A 12092-nucleotide genomic window follows, 5' to 3' on the forward strand; every position below is an offset into this window, starting at 1 on the left:
AAATGCCAACATGGCAATGCCATATTTAATTTTTTTAACGTGCCTCAAAACAACAGCTTAGAATTTGAGACATGCTCTCCCTTGTAGCGTCCCGGAAGAGTTAGTGCTGCAAGGGCTTCTGGGTATTTGTTCTGTTGTGTTTATGTTGTGTTACGGTGCGGATGTTCTCCCGAAATGTTTTTTTTCTAATTTTTTTTTGGTGTCGGTTCACAGTGGGGCGCATATTTGTAACAGTGTTAAAGTTGTTTATACGGCCACCCACAGTGTGACCTGTATGGCTTTTGACCAAGTATGCCTGGCATTCACTTGTGTGTGTGAAAGGCCGTAGATCTTATGTGACTGGGTCGGCACGCAAAGGCAGTGCCTTTAAGGTTTATTGGCGCTGTGTACTTCTCCCTACGTCCGTGTACACAGCAGCATTTTAAAAAGAACCGATACCGCTAATTTTCAATATGAAATTTTTAAGCATTTATCGGCAGTCCGATATTATCGGAGATCTCTCATTAAAACGTATCCAAGTGTATTCACAATCCGCAAAGTATGTGATAATACCATATAACCATCACAAAATGCCACAAAATTTAGTCTGGCATTTTGAATATTCCACTCAGAATATCTTCGGTAATTTCCGTAGCTTCTACGTCACTGTAGTCTGCAATCTGACCATATTATTAGAGAAGTCATACTGGAAATATGCAAATATTAGATAGGCTCCAATGCATGTCTATCTGTATTATTTATTTATTTATCAATTGTTTTGACAATGAAATCAAACAATGCCAATGATGATGTTGATTGATTATTGGATGTTTTAGATGAATTATGATTGACTGATGGTTTTCAGCTGCTCACGCTCCTCTTGGTGAGCCACTTCCTCCTCCTATGATTAAGAAGACAGGACAGCTGGGTGCTGCTTTTGTCTGTTGAAGGAGTGAAAAAGTGTATTTATCAATCAATGTTTATTTATATAGCCCTACATGATGACTATTTACCGCTAAATAAGACTCATTTTGATTAAACTGAAGTCGACCGCAGAGAATATTTTTGTTTCTGGAAACCAATTATGATAATTTGGAATCAAAAAATATCTCCACGAGTGCTTATTAGTAAGTCATAAACCTCTTCCTCAGGACTACTCTGCTATCTTAATTTTAATTTTTTCGAACTTTTTTGAACGCAAGAGTAGCCGTAACAAGATGTGCTGTTTACCATTCACAACTCTCATGTATGTTTTTGTTTATGCATTCTAAATTGAGCTAAATCTTTCTCTGAGGTGCCACCTTACCGTGGTAGAGGAGTTTGTGTGTCCCAGTGATCCTAGGAGCTATGTTGCCCGGGGGCTTTAACGCTCCCTGGTAGGGTCTCCCAAGACAAACAGGTCCTCGGTGAGGGATCAGACAAAGAGCAGCTTGAAGACTTCTATGGGAATGCAAAATCAAAGACTCTGATTTCCCTCGCCCGGACGCGGGTCACCGCCAAGGCTGCCCTTTGTCACCGATTCTGTTCATAACTTTTATGGACAGAATTTCTAGGCATGCTTTTTGCAGATGATGTGGTCCCGATGGCTTCATCTGGCCAGGATCTTCAGCTCTCACTTAATCAGTTCGCAGCCGAGTGTGAAGCGACTGGGATGAGAATCAGCACCTCCAAGTCCAAATCCATGGTTTTTGCCCGTAAAAGGGTGGAGTACCATCTCTGGGTTGGGGAGGAGACCCTGCCCCAAGTGGAGGAGTTCAAGTACCTCGGAGTCTTGTTCACGAGTGAGGGAAGAGTGGATCCTGAGATCGACAGACGGATCTGTGCGGCGTCTTCAGTAATGTGGACGCTGTATCGATCCGTTGTGATGAAGAAGGAGCTGAGCCGGAAGGCAAAGCTCTCAATTTACCGGTCGGTCTACGTTCCCATCCTCACCAATGGTCATGAGCTTTGGGTTATGACCGAAAGGACAAGATCACGTGTACAAGCGCACGAAATGAGTTTCCTCCGCCGGGTGGCGGATCTCTCCCTTAGAGATAGGGTGAGAAGCTCTGCCATCTGGGGGGAGCTCAAAGTAAAGCTGCTGCTCCTCCACATGGAGAGGAGCCAGATGAGGGGGCGACATGGCGTAGTGGGTAGAGCGGCTGTGCCAGAAACCTGAGGGTTGCAGGTTCGCTTCCCACCTATTGACCTCCAAATCGCTGCCGTTGTGTCCTTGGGCAGGACACTTCACCCTTGCCCCCGGTGCCGCTCACACTGGTGAATGAATGATGAATGAATGATTGGTGGTAGTCGGAGGGGCCGTAGGCGCAAACTGGCAGCCACGCTTCCGTCAGTTTACCCCAGGGCAGCTGTGGCTACTGATGTAGCTTACCACCACTAGGTGTGAATGAATGATGAGTTCCCACTTCTCTGTGAGCGCTTTGAGTATCTAACAATAGAAAAGCACGATATAAATCTAATCCATCATCATCATCATCATCATCATCATCATCATCATCGTTCGGACATCTGGTCAGGATGCTACCCGAACGCCTAGTTAGGGAGGTGTTTAGGGCACGTCAACCGGGGAAGACCCAGAACACATTGGGAAGACTATGTCTCCCGGCTGGCCTGGGAACGCCTCGGTATCTCCCCGGAAGAGCTGGACGAAGTGGCTGGGGAGAGGGAAGTCCGGGCTTCCTTGTTTAGGCTGCTGCCCCCGCGACCCGACCACGGATAAGTGGAAGAAGATGGATGGCATTGTAAATTGTAAATAAATATCTAACAATTGAGTCAACAGATGGAGGGTCCTCCTTACACTCCTTCTAAAAACATCCAGAAAGTGCCAACAATACTCCATTTGACCTGAAAATTAACCAAATATGAGTGATATTGTTATTATAAGCGCTAACGCAGACGGACTATTTTCGCGGCGAATTGATAACAGTGAGCTAATGCTAGCTTACGCTGCTATTGTTGACACACTGAGCCGGCGGCTGCTTCAGCTTGGTCTCAAACTTGCTAAAAGAAAATTCTATATTATAATTCATGCATCTCTCACCTGCGAGTTGACAAATGTAACCATGGCAGGTCCACATTTACATCCCCAAAGAGGGCGAAAAATACTAAAAAAAAACCCGCTTTACTTAACCCTTCGTGAGGATTGTGATTGAATCTTCATCCAAACAGAATTATGTGAGTGTCATCTCGGTCGACATCCCAGGGAAAGTGGAAATATTACATTAAGTGTTTGTAATATTACAGTGTTTGTTTTATTATTGTTAGTTTGTACGTTTAGCATCAAGCAATGCTGCTAATGCTGCTAATTTGGTTTCATTTTGTACTAATACAGGTATGTAGTTTACTTACTTTTACACTTGTATGAATAGCAGGATCTGCGATGAAGTGGCGACTTGTCTATGGTGTACCCCTCCTTCCACCCGAATGCAGCTGAGATAGGCTCCAGCGGCCCCCTGCGACCCCAAACGGAACAAGCGGTAGAAAGTTGATGGAATGATGGAATAGCACGATGCACGACTCCAATTGCAGTACGTCTCCCTCACCGCCTTACTAGTACTGGTATGAGTAGTAGTACTACCACACAAAAGGGTAAGTGTGTCATATTTGAATTGGACTGTGACGTATTTATAATTTTTATACAGGTGTTTGACACTTGAGTGTTGTATTGACTTGACTTAATGGGGGAAAAAAGATGGTATTAAATAAGCTCTGCTTCCTCCTACTCCTTTTCCGGAGATGTTGAGGTGTATCTAAAGCTGCCAACAATACTCCATGTACATGTCCTGACCTGAGCATTACACAAGTATCAGCAATAATATTATAAGCGCTAAAGCTGAAGAATTACTTTTAGCGGTGCAGTAATCACAGAGAGCTAATGCTGCTAAATTGACATATTCGAGCTGCTGCAATGCCTCTGAGTGGGTCAAAGTTAATTCTAGATGATAAAGCATGCCTCTCACCTGGATAGTAGATGATTGTGGACATAAACCCACAAGTTGCTCAACTTTGACATCCAAGTTAGACCCGGAGATGGCCACAAAGACAATTGTTTAACCCTTTGTGAGGATGATGATGAATTGTTAATGCAAATGGGAAGATACAACCATCCCATCAGTCTTTATCCCAGTGAGAGCAGATAATGTACAGTAAATTAATGTTTTATAATGTTTTTTTTTCTTTTTTAGCACTTTGTATTACTGCTACATGATGCTTAGTGTTTGATTAAAGCTGCGTCTGTTTAGTATCTAAAACTTGTAGATCATCCTCCTTATTTTCAGGCTCAAAAATCAAAGTTTCTGGATCATCATTTGTCCCAGATTAGTCTTTGTTGTCTCTCGTCAAGCCTGCCATGATTAGTAGTCTTGTTGTTGTTAAAGGGAAAGTGAACGTTGTGACGCGTTTGTGAAATTAAATACTTAAAATGATGTAAATATGACATGTTGATATGAATTTTTTTAACCCTTTGTGAGGATGATGATGAATTGTTGATGGAAAAGGGGAAGTTACAACCATCCCATCAGTCTTTATCCCAGTAAGAGCAGATATTATACTGTAAATTATTGTTTTATTATGTTTGTTTTTCTTTTTTGGCACTTAACATTACAGCTACATGATGCTTAGTGCTTGATTAAAGCTGTGTCGGTTTAGTTTCTAAAACTTGTAGATCATCCTCCTTATTTTCAGGCTCAAAAATCAAAGTTTCTGGATCATCATTTGTCCCAAAGTAGTCTTTGTTGTCTCTCGTCAAGCCTGCCATGATTAGTAGTCTTGTTGTTGTTAAAGGGAAAGTGAACGTTGTGATGCGTCTGTGAAATTAATACTTAAAATGATGTAAATATGACATGTTATTATGATTTTTTTAACCCTTTGTGAGGATGATGATGAATTGTTGATGGAAAAGGGGAAGTTACAACCATCCCATCAGTCTTTATCCCAGTAAGAGCAGATATTATACAGTAAATTATTGTTTTATTATGTTTGTTTTTCTTTTTTAGCACTTAGCATTACTGCTACATGATGCTTAGTGTTTGATTAAAGCTGTGTCTGTTTAGTTTCTAAAACTTGTAGATCATCCTCCTTATTTTCAGGCTCAAAAATCAAAGTTTCTGGATCATCATTTGTCCCAAAGTAGTCTTTGTTGTCTCTCGTCAAGCCTGCCATGATTAGTAGTCTTGTTGTTAAAGGGAAAGTGAACTTTGTAATGCGTCTGTGAAATTAATATTCAAAATTATGTAAATATGACATGATATCATGATTTTTTTAACCCTTTGTAAGGATGATGATGAATTGTTGATGGAAAAGGGGAAGTTACAACCATCCCATCAGTCTTTATCCCAGTAAGAGCAGATATTGTACAGTAAATTTTTGTTTTATTATGTTTGTTTTTCTTTTTTTTAGCACTTAGCATTACTGCTACATGATGCTTAGTGTTTGATTAAAGCTGTGTCTGTTTAGTTTCTAAAACTTGTAGATCATCCTCCTTAGATCCAGGCTCAAAAATCAAATTTCCTGAATAATTTCTCCCAAAGTAGTCTTTGTTGTCTCTCGTCAAGCCTGCCATGATTAGTTGTCTTGGTGTTGTTGAAAGGAAAGTGAACGTTGTGATGTGTCCGTGAAATTAATACTTAAAATGATGTAAATATGACATGTTATTATGAATGTTACCAGATACTACGTATATACTTACAATGTCTATATCAAACGTTGGCTTTTGGATGTTTTTTAGAACACGGACTTGACCTACTCCCTTTGGCTCCATTGTTAGCTGACTTTTGCTACTGTTTATTCATGATTTAGAATGCATGAAAAGGAAAGACGTGTTCTTGCCCTACATGAGGATTGATAATGCAGTTACCCAGAAAGACTTGTGTTTGAGCTGGGAGATTTTACTTGATGAATGAAATGCTGTATTATTCTGCAATGAATGTGATTGATGAGATGACCGGCATGTGACAGTGGAAGAGAAAAAATGAGTGGAAGAGACTTCCATGTGCTGATCAGTCGCAGCGGCGGTCATGAAAAAACGAGAACATTGCTGATTAATAATGGTGATAGTTACAGCAGTCACGACATGGAGGAGACAATTACTCGCTAATTACAGCCAAACTGTTCTTTTGTGTTAACGGCCCACTTCCACTACATTCACTCCCCTTCATGCTGCAGCTTAACATCGCTGTGGGCAGGGGTGAGGGGCGGGGGACATCATGCAAAGGTTGACATATTCTCAGTCAAATGAGAGGAGCCTGTGAGAATGAGGATGTCAGCAGCACTTTCTGTACACACCACAAGCATTCTGCTGCTGCTTCTCAGAAAACACATTTTTCATTGTCCTCAACACCTTCTGACTCCACCTCCAATGACAAGCTGCTACCATTATTCATTCGGAAGAGTAGAAGACTGTTCGGGAGAGTGAAAACTGCCGACTGTGGGCGATTATGTTACCAAAAGTTAAGCACTCGAAGGCTTGTATTTTGTGGTCGACGTCAGTGGTCTCCGGGGACTGGGACTAGTCCGTGACACATTAAGTAATTTATTAAAGACTGCATTTTCTCCGCCGGTCCCACTAGACCAGTGTTTTTCAACCTTTTTTGAGGCACGGCACATTTTTTTGAATGGTCGATGTAAATGCCCATATCGGCTGTTCAGATTTACTTTACAAAAGAGAAATGTAGAATACTTCTCTTGTTGCTTCATTTGTGTTTGACTTTATTAAATGTATTTATATTATCTTTTAATGCTAAACTATAGTCTTAACAACCTGCTAGGCTTTGTACTGACTCTGCCTCTGTCAGTAGTCTCTGCAGCACCCAGCATTGTCCCACCCACACAACCATCTGATTGGTTACACGCAGAGAGGTAAGAGCCAATCAGCAGCGCGTATTCAGAGCGCATGTAACAGCCAATCAGCAGTGCGTATTCAGAGCACATGGAGTCAGTGCTCACGGCAGAGGCAGGCAGAGAGGAGAAGCAGGTGCGGGTTAGCAGAAAGGTGTTTAGCAGGGGAGCATTATGCAGCGGACTCTCCCCATATTATAATAAACACCTCCAAGTCAACAAATAGTAACATCACTATGAGCCCGTTGACGTTCTAGAATCATAAGCGGCAGCTCAGCATGCTCCCAGTCCTTGAGGTGAAGGCTAATTAGTTTTTAGCTTAACGTTAGCTCATTTTGCAGTGTGTGCTTGTGTGCGTGTGTAAAAGACAGCAAAGCCCTGTCTGTCTGAGAGAAGGACAAGCATTATTGACCTACAGTTAACAACTAAGTTTTTTCACTTTACCTTTTTCTGTGTTGAAGCAGCAAAAAGGACATTGTTAAATGAAGAGTTTCTGTTTCTGATAGTTGATATAATAATGTAACTGCATCATAAAGCCTACATGAACTCCATGGTGTTCAGAGATGAATAGTCTCTCCTATTTTTATTTTACTATTTTTTCAGCTATAGTTACACGAATCATTAGTAATGTAGCAGCCTAGTTTTGAATGGCAGGGTCCCTGCTATTACATGTTGATAAAAAATATAACATTTACAATACATAACTACAGGCTTCCCAAATGCTGTAATAAATTAAGCATGATGAGTTGAGCGTAAGTCTTTTTTCAAACGCTTATTGCAAACGCTTATTTACAGTAAGTCATTAATTTGAAATAGACAATACTTCGTCTTAGTAAGTCAATATTTACTAAGTCAAAATAATGAAATACTTAGTATCTCAGGAAACTAGGACTGTTTTGTGTTTTGTTTTTACTTTACGGAAAAAATATCAAGATATATATCGTATATTGCCAATCAGCATATGGAGCGGAAAACACAATCAAAAATTGTCGGCTTCTTCATGCGACGAAGCCTGCCTACTTGACCACAGTCTGTAGTCTATTGCCCCCCCCAGGCAGCCATTAGATGGCGACATGATGGTGGCGACAGGCCAAATTACACTGTTCCTTACACCCACCCAGGCCTTCCCCGTCTGTCGGCCTGTCCCGGGCGACTGGAGAGACACTACCTTAACTAACAAAGATTCTGGGGGAAACACTGAAGTCTGTGGTATTAAACGAGTAAAACATCAATACAGTATTTGAACACTTCAAACATTGATCACAAATTCATCAAAACACAAGTTGATTCAATGTTGTTGAAAAATCCAAAACATTGCAAATTTTGCCACAACTTTCTAAAGAAAAACTGGCCCAGTTTCAGGCATTTTATTAAAATAAGCCCACAAAATCCTGGAAGGACCGGCGAGACTTTAGTCCAGCTGCAGATTACGCCTGCACAACAAGTTCCCCTAGAGCACTGTATTTAATAAGACTGATGTGATTTGGTTGTTTCTCCAGTAAAACCTAACGTTTGGTTTTCATGGTGACCCCTGGAGGTTTTGCATCACCAGACCACAAACAAATGTTCCCAGGAGCTTGTGCTTAATACTTTGGAACATACTTTGCACATCTTCAAATATAACTTTACTCTCTGTCAGATATGTTAGTCAACTACAGACGTGGCAGCTTAGAGGTCGAATCCTTTGCTTTTTCTTCAGGGAAGCGACTCAGTGCCCTCGTGTGTGAGATTTGATGGGCCTTTTGCAACACTCTAGGACTATTGAAAAATCAATCTGCTGATTGAAAGATAATCGGTCGATAATGCCTGACTCGGGTTTAACCTTGTTGCACTGAAGTGTGTCACGAGCGCGTAGTGTCGAGCTGGAGGAAGTAGCTGGTGTGTGGGAATAGATGTTTGACAGAAAAATGTGGTTTACACGCTCACACAGGAACCGATGAGAACGCCTGCTCTTTTTACAGCTCTTGAACACCACACAACTAAGATCAGGTCTTTTTTACAGCTCTTGAACGCAACACAACTTAGGTCTGTTTTTTATGCAGCTCTCGAACGCCATACAACTGAGATCAGGTCTTTTTACAGCTCTTGAATGCCAAAAAACTCAGGTCTGGTCTTTATGCAGCTCTTGAACGCCAAACAAGTGAGGTCTGGTCCTTATGCAGTTCTTGAACGCCAAACAATTGAGGTCTGGTCTACAGTATATGCCGATCTTGAATGCCATACAACTGAGGTCTGGTCCTTATGCAGCTCTTGAACGCCACACAACTGAGGTCTGGTCAACATGCAGATGTTGAACGCCACACAACTGAGGGATGGTCCTTATGCAGCTCTTGAATGCCACACAACTCAGGTCTGGTTCTTATGCAGCTCTTGAACGCCAAACAATTGAGGTCTGGTCTATATGCAGATTTTGAACGCCACACAACTGAGATTAGGTCTTTATCCAGCTTTTGAATGCCACACAACTGAAGTCTGGTCTTTACGCATCTCTTGAACGCCACACAACTAAAATCAGGTCTTTATACAGCTCTTGAACGCCATACAACTGAGGTCTGGTCCTTATGCAGCTCTTGAACGCCACACAACTAAGATCAGGTCTTTATACAGCTCTTGAACGCCAAACAACTGAGGTCGGGTCCTTATGCAGCTTTTAAACGCCACACAACTGAGTTCTGGTCCTCATGCAGCTCTTGAATGCCACACAACTCAGGTCTGGTCTTTATGCAGCTCTTGAACACCACACAACTCAGGTCTGGTCTTTATGCAGCTCTTGAACGCCAAACAAGTGAGTTCTGGTCTATATGCAGATCTTGAACACCACATAACTGATGTCTTGTCATTATGTAGATCTTGAACGCCACACAACTGAGGTCTAGTCCTCATGCAGCTCTTGAATGCCACACAACTCATGTCTGGTCCTAATGCAGCTATTGAACACCACACAACTCAGGTCTGGTCTTTATGCAGCTCTTTAACGCAAAACAACTGAGGTCGGGTCCTTCTGCAGCTCTTGAACGCCAAACAACTGAGGTCTGTTCTAAATGCAGATCTTGAACGCAACACAACTGAGATCTGGTCTTTATGCAGCTCTTGAATGCTACACAACTGAGGTCTGGTCTTTATGCAGCTCTTGAACGCCACACAACTGAGGTCTGGTCTTTATGCAGCTCTTGAACGCCACACAACTGAGGTCTGGTCTTTATGCAGCTCTTGAACGCCACACAACTGAGGTCTTGTCTTTATGCAGCTCTTGAACGCCACACAACTGAGGTCTGGTCTTTATGCAGCTCTTGAACGCCACACCACTGAGGTCTGGTCTTTATGCAGCTCTTGAACGCCACACACCTGAGATTAGGTCTTAATCCAGTTTTTAAATGCCACACAACTGAAGTCTGGTCTTTATGCAGCTCTTGAACGCCACAAAACTGAGATCTGGTATTTATGCAGCTCTTGAATGCTACACAACTGAGGTCTGGCCTTTATGCAGCTTTTGAATGCTACACAACTGAGGTCTAGTCTTTATGCAGCTCTTGAACGCCACACTACTGAGGTCTGGTCTTTATGCAGCTTGTCCATTGTAACACGATAATACTTCCCAATGTGACGACTTTCTTCCTCAATATTTACCAGCGGTGCACTATTCTTGTTTACTTGTTAATTACACTATTTATTATTTCTTGCTGGCTGCTGGAGGATCCTCCGGAGCCAATCGGAGTGTTTTTATGGGAATGACCAAAAAAATAAACAGTTCTGCTATGCGCTGCAGTGCAGTACTGCACTACACCACTAGGCTACAACCACCTTATAAACATAATGCTCCATCAATACTACAGTACAGGTGTACCAATACAACTTTTGCACTCCGGATACGATGCCGATACTAGAGTATTAGTGGATACCAACACAAATCTTACATACTTGTATTATTTTGGAGTGTGGAATTTTGTAAAAAAAAACTTGACCAAGTGAAATTGCTCAAACAGAACACATAATTATGGGAAACTCTAACCTATGTATTATTAAACACATGGAATGGACTTAAAATTGAAGTAGAGTGGTAACTGGTTTTGGTGACACCTAGGTTAAAATCATGACACAGAAGGTTGAACGATGCGGACACGTTTGTTACTGATTACTTTTCAATACGCTTCTGCCTTGACATAATATATGCAACTATAATTATTAAATGTTGTGTTGACACTGCAATGTTCCATTAAGGACACTTCGTAAGGCTAGCTTGTTTGCTGTTGTGCGCTTAGCTTTTGGGTACTTGTTGGGTCAGAGTAGCTTATAACCAAGCATGTTTACTTTGTATTTATGACTTTAGTAAAATAGAAGAAATTGTGTGCTTATTGGAGGACATTTAGCCGTTAAATGGCAGTCCATCCTTGAACGCTGCAGGTGTGCTTGTATCGCACATGATATCACAAACGAGTAAAGACCATGCAGGACTGCTTGTATTGCCCATGATATCACACAAGTAAACATTCTGCAAGACTGCTTGTAACTCACATATTACACACAAGTAAACATGCTGCAGGACTGCTTGTATTGCACATGATATCACACACAAGTAAACATACTGCAGGACTGCTTGTATCGCACATGGTATCCCACATGAATAAACATGCTGCAGTACTGCTTGTATCGCATATTATTTCACACACAACACGCTGCAAGACTGCTTGTATTGCACATGATATCACACACAAGTAAACATTCTGAAGGACTGCTTGTATCGCACATGGCATCCCACACAAGTAAACATGCTGCAGTACGGCTTGTATCGCACATGATATCACACACAAGTAAACATGCTGTAGGACTGCAGGTATCAAGCATGATATCACACAAGTAAACATGCTGCAGGACTGGTTGTATCACACACGATAACTCACATCAGTACACATTCTGCAGGCAGGACTGCTTGAATCGCACATGATATCACACACAAGTAAACATTCTGCAGGACTGCTTGTATTGCCCATGATATCACACACAAGTAAACATGCTGCAGGACTGCTTGTATCGCACATGATATCCCACACAAGTAAACACACTGCAGGACTGCTTGTATCGAGCATGATATCACACAAGTAAACATGCTGCAAGACTGTTTGTATCGCACATGATATCCCACACAAGTAAACACACTGCAGGGCTGCTTGTATCGCACATGATCACACACACAAGTAAAAATTCTGCAGGATTGCTTGAATCGCAGATGATATCACACACAAGTAAACATTCTGCAGGATTGCTTGTATCGCACATGATAT

General features: G+C 41.7%; 1 protein-coding gene across 4 annotated transcripts in view; it reads right to left on the reverse strand.

Moving 5' to 3' along the window:
• LOC133539983 (inactive phospholipase C-like protein 2) overlaps positions 1 to 12092 on the reverse strand; it is a 92797-nt gene that overhangs the window by 43305 nt on the left and 37400 nt on the right. Inside the window, exon 1 of one of the 4 annotated variants that reach the window (XM_061882418.1) lies at positions 3328 to 3431. The exons of the other annotated variants lie outside the window; for them this stretch is intronic. The gene's annotated coding sequence lies outside the window, so the exon portion shown is untranslated. Of the gene's footprint in view, positions 1 to 3327; positions 3432 to 12092 lie in introns of those variants that run through there. 4 annotated transcript variants of the gene reach the window in all.

The sequence above is a fragment of the Nerophis ophidion genome, linkage group LG21 (genome assembly GCF_033978795.1).
Source record: "Nerophis ophidion isolate RoL-2023_Sa linkage group LG21, RoL_Noph_v1.0, whole genome shotgun sequence".
Taxonomy (NCBI): domain Eukaryota; kingdom Metazoa; phylum Chordata; class Actinopteri; order Syngnathiformes; family Syngnathidae; genus Nerophis; species Nerophis ophidion.